General features: G+C 38.1%; 1 long non-coding RNA gene across 6 annotated transcripts in view; it reads right to left on the minus strand.

Moving 5' to 3' along the window:
• The window catches only part of LOC118576779, a 53,774-nt gene extending 47,518 nt beyond the window's left edge, over positions 1-6,256 (minus strand). For 5 of the 6 annotated variants that reach the window (XR_004943994.1, XR_004943995.1, XR_004943992.1 and 2 more), the window contains exons 1-5: positions 6,166-6,256; positions 5,345-5,482; positions 4,890-4,983; positions 3,924-4,001; positions 1,476-1,609 (exon numbers count right to left, since the gene is read on the minus strand). This is a non-coding gene — a long non-coding RNA (uncharacterized LOC118576779). The remainder of the gene's footprint in view (positions 1-1,475; positions 1,610-3,923; positions 4,002-4,889; positions 4,984-5,344; positions 5,483-6,165) is intronic. The other variant, XR_004943996.1, reaches the window with a different exon arrangement.
• Positions 6,257-8,088: the final 1,832 nt, after the last annotated feature.

An 8,088-nucleotide genomic window follows, 5' to 3' on the forward strand; every position in this document is an offset into this window, starting at 1 on the left:
GTCTGGAAATACACACACACACACACACACACACACACACACACACACACACACACACACACTTGTGGAGTTTGCCAATGTTGCAGTGCAAATGATCAAAGTAAATGTTTGGCTGCATTTCTACACAAAATATGTTCCAAATATGAAATCAAAAAACAAATATATTAAAGGAAAATATGACAGGCTTGGTGATGTGCCCCTAGTCACAGCTCACTGAAACCTAAATAGAAAGATCACACCAGTTTAAGAGCCAGAGAACTGCCTGGGCTACACAGAGAGAACCTTTGAAAACAGCCTGCTTCTAAACATAAATACTATTTAATGAAATTTTTAAATGCACAGACCATTGGCAAGGGAAGATTCTTAAACTAGGTCAGGACATACTTCTTTGCTGCTTGTGTGTTTTCATGGAGCGACATAAAGAAGGGTCTGTTTGGCCCAGATAGGGCATGGATGACAGCCCAGAAATTAAGAAGATCCTATAAAGTCCAGGCTGGTGAACCAATGGAAAGGTGATATTTCCCAGAATGCATCTAATTATCAGAAGTCATGTATTACAAAGTGTCACTAGTTGGATCCTTCAGATTTATTTTATTACTTATTTTTAATTATGTGTAGTGGTGTTATGTGCACATAAGTGACAGAGCCTTCTTATATATGTACTGTGAACTGAGGACATTATATGCTTTTAATGGGAGGCCTGTCTCTCCAGCTCTTAAGATCCTTTAGATAATCTACAAGACAATGTCTGAAATTGTATATTGAGAGAAGTGAGGCATATATACCACCATTCAAACCACTGGCAATAAATATAACATTGGAGAGGAAACGAAAGGAGAAAGGTCACTGAACCTTGAGAAAGATGCCAGAGATGATGTTTGAAATTTTGGATAAAAATGAAAGCTGTTCTGGCCTTCTACTTCTATAGGTCCATTCAGCTCAGAACCCTAGCATTAATTTCCTGTGTTTGGGGATGGGAATTGTACCATATTAATACAAAATGTTATATTTCATTTTTGTTTTTCAAACAGGTTTTCTCTGTATAGCCCTTGCTGTATTAGAATTCACTCAGTAGATCAGGCTGGCTACATACCAGAGATCTGCTGCCTCTGTCTCACAAGTGTTAAGATTAAAGGCATGCAACCCCACCGCCCCATGCTTAGCTTTTTAAAATGTAGATTATGGGTATTGAGATCAGTTCTACAATGCTTTTGCACCAAGCACATTACTACCCAAGCTGTTTATCCAGCTCAGTTTCTTTTATTTCTAACATTGAGCAAAGTACTAAATCATTTTAATAAAAAATATGATTCTATATGTTTCATTTTAATGTTAAGAAATTCCACTTCAGGTCCTAACTTGTAGGTTAAAAAAATATGCATTTTAGTTTTTTTCTTAATTACATTTTATTTAGTGTGTGCATCACATGTGTAAATGTGCTATATTGTGTGCATAGAAGTCAGAGAACAACTTACACAAGCTAGTTTCTTCTACCACATGAACTGGGCTATCAGGCTTGGCAGAAATAGCCTAGATGTTCAGTCCTCAGCCTTGGCCATTCCACATCTTCATTTCTGGCCCAGATAAACTGGGGTTGAGCCATCTGTGGCTTTGAGAAAAAAAAAAAACACATAGAAAGTTGGTGCACAAATGCAAATATTTAAAACAACTGGCAGTAAGTCTAGTGTGGTTTGTCCCAAGATATAGAAAATAATGACAATCAATGGGAATATGGTTATATAATAAAAGATTGTGATATTCCGTTAGGGGTTCCATGACTATTCACTTCCTTGTTTGTATAAACATACTATGGTTAAGTAAGGTGTTGACATGACAGGAAGGTGAAGGCCATATAAAACACTCTGGACTGTCTTGAAATTTGCTTAATTAGGAAATAACTTCAAAATAACATTTTAGTCTATATTTTAAAAAAACTAAGCAGGGAGCGGTGGTGGTGCACACCTTTAATCCTAACACTTGGGAGACAGAGGTGGCAGATCTCTTATGTTTTTTACCAGTCTGGTCTACAGAGTGAATTCTAAGACAGCAAGGGTTACACAGAGAAACCCTATTCGAAAAACAAAAACAAACAACAAAAACAAAAGCATAGAGGTGTGTGCTTATAATTTACAAAACTGGGACATCAAGACAGTCATAACCCTGGTGCTCCTTGGTCAATCAGTTAGCCTAATCTGTGAGACTCAGGTCCCAGTGAGAGACTGTGTCAAAAACAAAACAAAACAAAAACAATGTGGCTATATCTAGTGAGATGGCTCAAAGGTTAGGGGCTCTAGCTGCTGTTCCAGAGGACTTGGGTTCAATTCCCAGCATCCACACAGTATCTCGCAACCATCAGTGACTCCATTTCTAGGAGATCCAGTGCTCTCTTCTGGCCTTAGCAGGTACCAGGCACAGAAGTGTTACACAGATATGTATATAGGCAAAATAGCCATATGAATGCCGGGTGGTGGTGGCACAAGCATTTAATCCCAGCACACAGGTTAATCTTTTTTGTCCACTGGTACATAACATATGTTCTTCATGAAGACAGACACAGACACACACAAAAAAAAAATTAAATAAACCTTACCACTAAAAAGAAAAAAAAAATGGAACTTAGCATTCTTTATATTGTACTGAGGATTGCCATAGGAGCAATCCATGAGCAAAATAAATATTATGTATGCCTATTTCTAATATGTCTTTTCCATATTACAGTTAAGATAAACTGCATCTATTTGCAAAGAACATAATCTTCTGAATTGAAAAAAATCTAGGGTCTGGAAGATGGCTCAGCAGCTACGAGCGAGCGTCTGACACTCTTGTAGAGGAACCAAGTTGCAGTCCCAGTACCCACATCAGGCAGCTTAAAACTAGGTATAACTCCATCCCAGGTGATCATATCCCCTCTTCTGACTCTGTCATAATGCCTCTCATGTACACATATATACAGGTAATTGAAAAGCAACGAGAGAGAGAGAGAGAGAGAGAGAGAGAGAGAGAGAGACGAGACTACATCCAAAAAACAATATGATTAGAAATAAAAATGAGTTCATTGAAGTATCAGTATATGTGACAACATAAAATTTAAACTGTATTTAATAGACAAAAATTAACCACTAAAAAAAAATGAAACTCAGGTAAGAGTTACATTGACCACACTATCACTGAGGTCTGTGTCTGCAGCACATGCTGAGGTAGGATGGGAGGAGCATTTCCGAAGTGCGTAAGCCTGAGAATAGCAGCAGCAACACAGTGAGGTGTCCTCGTTTGCGCTTTGTTTTGTTTTAAAAAGCAATAATAACAATCAAAATAATATAAAAAATAAAATATTTAGCAATATATATATATATGCTTTTAAAGAAAGGAATGCATGGGAAAGAGGAGAGACAAGAAGGCAGAAAAATAAAAGAAATAAACAAAATAAATAATTATATAGGCTAAGTGCACTTACCTTTATTTATATTTTGCAGAACAAAAATTAAAATAGGACTATACAAATTTTAAAATTCCCCGGGTTCATTGATTATAAGGCTAAATATTGTTAAGATAACATCGATTTCCTGGGCATTCAGAGATTAATTACAGGCCCAGTCTACATCCTAGATATTTTACTGTTGTCATTGGAATGAACAACACAGTGCTTAAATTCCTATGGAAATGCAAGCAGCTACCCTGTGTATTCAAAACAATCCTGAAAATCAATGAAATGTAGACTACTTGACACATACTCCTTCCTTTCAAAACTGATGACAAATAGATAGTGGTTAAAACATTTTGATAGTGTTCATGGTTAGATTTGCAGATTAGTGGGAAAAAATCAGCATTCAAAATTAATCCTTCTATTTCTAACCAACTGATGTGTTGTTGGAGGATACGCAGCAGACAGATGAATTTAGCCTGTATAGCATCTGCATAAATACCTGACAGGATGGCACATACTTGCTAGCTGTGTCTCTTCACATCCTCCCCTTTATTACTTCACTTCTCCTGTATTCTTCCTGTGATGGATTATAAATTGAAATAAAGTATTAACATCTAAATTACCAACAGCAAAACAAACAAAAATGATAATAGAAACACAATGTAGAGTGAAAAAGGAAAATACAGCTCAATCCATGGAGCAAAGAATGATCGCAAATAGCTGACACGGATGTATTTTCCAAAATATATAAAATACACTGCAACTCTAAAGCTAAAAGAGAAATATCTTAATGAAAAGTAAGTATTGAAATAGACATTTGTCCATAGTAGTTAGCATATTAAAACTTCTCAATACTTCCCATTCTTAGGCAATAACATGTCTAAATAGCCATGAAATACACTTTATAATGCAAGAGGCATAATATTAAACAAAAGAATCAAGTTGGAAAAAATCAAAGTACTGTATAAACTCATTTATGCGACACTGTGAAAGGGGTAAGAAGGTAATAAACTAATAAAATTATCAATAACTACAATTGCTTAGGTCACAGGTAGGTTGAATAGGTGAGATGAATGTAATTTTTAGATGTCTCTGAAAATAATTTGTATGCCTACACTCTATAAATTAAACAGTAAGTTGGCTTTTCCTATGTAGTAATATGGGCAAAAAGTATAACTCTTTTATGACAATATGAAAGATTATTTATTTCTATAAATAGTGGGGAAACAGGATCTGACCCAGGTAGCTTAGAAAATAAATGGAGATTCCAGCCCCAAATGAAAAGGGAATTGTCTGAGAACATTGCAGTTAGTTGGTAACACATTGCTTCCTCATTATAAACTTCTGATCCTGCAACCAGTTTGCAAGTATCTTTGAGTTGATTTCTCAAATCAATGAATACAGGGGTTATGTATGACTAAAGGAAATGGGTAGACTGTTCATATGCTTCTGGATTTGATCATACCTGTGGTCACATTTTTACATGGTTGTGGGCATAAATACACTTGGTATAAAATTTTTCTTCTCTAATAAAATCTTCAATGAGAGAAACTGGGAATCTGTAAAGAAATGATGGATTTTAGGCTTTGGCAGAGAACAAGCACAATTAGCATAGGTCCCCTTGTAGCATCAGAAGTTTAAACAAAATCTAATTGCGATAATGCAGGTTGGAAAAGAAAGATCTAAATTAGTATCTGATTTTTCCATCCTATGAAATCCAAAAGGAAAGACCCAATTAAATACAATTAAGGCATGCATGTGAAGAAAGTTATAACATTTTAAAGATTGCCCAAAAAGGTAAAAGATCACCTGAGTTCTGCGATCCCCCCTTCCCTTAACTCCTCCTACAAACCATTTTCTGGTTTCTACCAGAACTCTAAGCCAAACACACAAATCTAAAGATGCAAAGCTAAAACCCACCTGTTAGAGAGAATGTGTGCTGTTTTTCTCTGTGAGCCTGGCCATTGATGGCTGCCAGAGGTGTAGGAAAGTAAGTTTTCTTTAGGAGAGTGGCTAGGGGTAGCTTTCCCAAGCTCTAGTGGATGGCTCAACATTCATCTGCAGACAAGGATTATGGTTATTGGGGGCGGGGGGACAAGAATTGGGAGGGGCACATTGCTGGTCAGGCAGGGGTTAGGGGAGTTTGGGGATAGATATGATCAAAATACATTGTATACACAAATGAACTTCTCAAGAAATAATTTAAGCAGCACATGTTAGAAAACAAATTAAATGCAATGTAGTTTTTCAAAGGACTACTGTCAGTTTAACCTTTTGTGTAACAGAAACATGCAACAATAAAAAGACACACACCAAACCCCAAGCACAGCCTTTGCTTTAGGCCATGCGAAAACGGATCCCTTAAAAGATGGCTAGATGCTATTATTTAGCAATGATGACATAAAAATATACCAGTATTTGGCAATTTTCTTTGTTTGCTAAATTATTTATGAATAATCGAACAATAAAAACATGGTTCCTCACAGTATTGCTTGGTAGGAATACAGGGGACATATGGAAAAGAAAAACGTTAAATTTCATGCTATGATTTTTGAGTCACGTGGTAAAATCACCGCATAGTACAAAGCGACGCAGACAAGGGAGAGTCTGTACCTCTATGCTAAGAACCCTGAGAAGACTGCCCACAGCGCAGTGCCTTCCCACCCACGCTCTTACAATGAACACCTCTTCAGACTCTGGATGCCCATCACTGGTTGCAGTCCACAGACCTCAAAGCTTACCCCCTGCCAAGGTTTTCATCCTGAGGAGAGGCCTGCCTTGTCAGTGTTGGACCCTCCATTTCATTCTCTGCGCAGCTGCGGACCCTGCCCCTCTGCAGCTTCCCAGCAGGCTGTTCGCAGCCTCCACCTAGTGGACGCTAGGTGGCAATGTAAGGTGTCAGCCTGAATTTCTGATTTAGAGAATTTATCTAAACCTGAAAATATAAGCAAACTGACATTAAACTATGGTTCTTGTAGGGTGGAATCATCAAAAACGGAGCAAGGGAGAGAAAGGTGGACAGAAGCAATCACGTCCCCCAAGCCTGCTAGCTCGTGTGCCCAGCAGTCCTTTCCATGAAACTTATCACCTGCCTAAACCCAGCCCTCCAGGAAATAGCCTAGCAAACAGCTTTCTATGCCTTTCTCACAGACAGACTTCTTGGGTTACAGGATATTTTAAGTAATAATCCCAATGATAAATAAATTTCAAAATTCATATACACAAGAAGCAATTCTTCTGGAAGATACATCCACATTTTCTTCCTACATGATTCCTCTCTCCTGTCCAGTCTCCTAGCTTTGCCCTTCCTGGTCCTGCACCTGTGCTGTTCCTAGCTGTGTTGCAAATCCACTGGCTTCTTGTCATCTCCTGGCCCGGCTAGATAGACACAGTTTTTCTCCACCCCGCATCCTTGCCTGGCTCTCTTGCCCTTCATCTTCAGAGCACCCTCCAACTTTTCTCATGATGAACGCATTCCACCTAGCTCGGATGCTGTTCTCTGGGTTCCCATGCAGCTCTTCCCCCACTGCATTTTAGATTGAAGTTTTATGTAACGTTCAAAAACAAAATAGCATGGAACAAGAGAACTGTGTCCATGGTCACCCCTGTAAGTTCACATATGTAATGGGGAAAAAAGGACACAGATTCTCCTTTATGCCAGAGTCATATGGGAAATACCTAATGTCTCAAACGCCTCACCTATGTTTGACTTGCTTTCCAATTAAAAACAGACCCTTGATTTAAGGATTTGAAGCTGAAGACTAAGATTTTGTCTTCCTACTTGTGTTCTCAAGTTAAGACACAGCCTCCGATTCCCACTGTAAGTCTTCTCTTACCACCTGTTGTCAAGCCCTGGTTAATAGACTGGAAATAGGCTTCTCACTTCAGCTGTAGTCTTTCTGGTTAAACTGTCTCCCTTAAACCATTATCCACTATTCGGCTTTATTGACCTATCTCTCTAGGCAAATATTTTCAAATCTTTATTAGTTGCCACCTTTTGCCAGCATCACTCTGTATACTTTGCTTTTAAAATGTATAAGATTTTTGGCCTGGTAGCAACATGTCATGACTTTCACTGCCTTCTCATGAATCAATAGGTCCTGAAATTTCTAATATATTCCAAGAGATTACTTCAATCAAAACTTGCAGACTGTGATCCACAAAAAAAAGTGGCAATCACACAGAGGATGATGGGACTTTGGCAAAAATCTGAATAATGCCCCTCTTGGCCCAGTTTCACTTGCTTTTATTTACCTGCTTTAGCTGACTTTAAAAATAGACAACTTTTGACAGGCCCTTGTAATCTCAGTCCTTGGAAGGCAGAGATAGAGAAGAGGATCCAAGGCTTTGCTGGATAGCCAGACTTAGGTAATAGATTTGCTCAAGTCCCAATGAGAGACTCTGTCTCAAAAAGCAAGGTGTACAACCTCCTCAGCAAGGATACCCAATGTTGATCTCCACATCCACACACCCACACACATAGATAGATACTTGGATAAATAGTGTGGTGGATATTCTTGGTTGTCAACTTGAAAACATCTGGCATTAACTAAAACCCAAAACTGGAAGGCACACCTCTGAGGGATAGTTGTTTAATTTGAAGTAGGAAGATTCACTTCTAATACAGATCTTTGAGGTAGGAAATACCTGTAATCCTGATCATT

The sequence above is a fragment of the Onychomys torridus genome, chromosome 1 (assembly GCF_903995425.1).
Source record: "Onychomys torridus chromosome 1, mOncTor1.1, whole genome shotgun sequence".
In the NCBI taxonomy this organism is placed as follows: domain Eukaryota; kingdom Metazoa; phylum Chordata; class Mammalia; order Rodentia; family Cricetidae; genus Onychomys; species Onychomys torridus.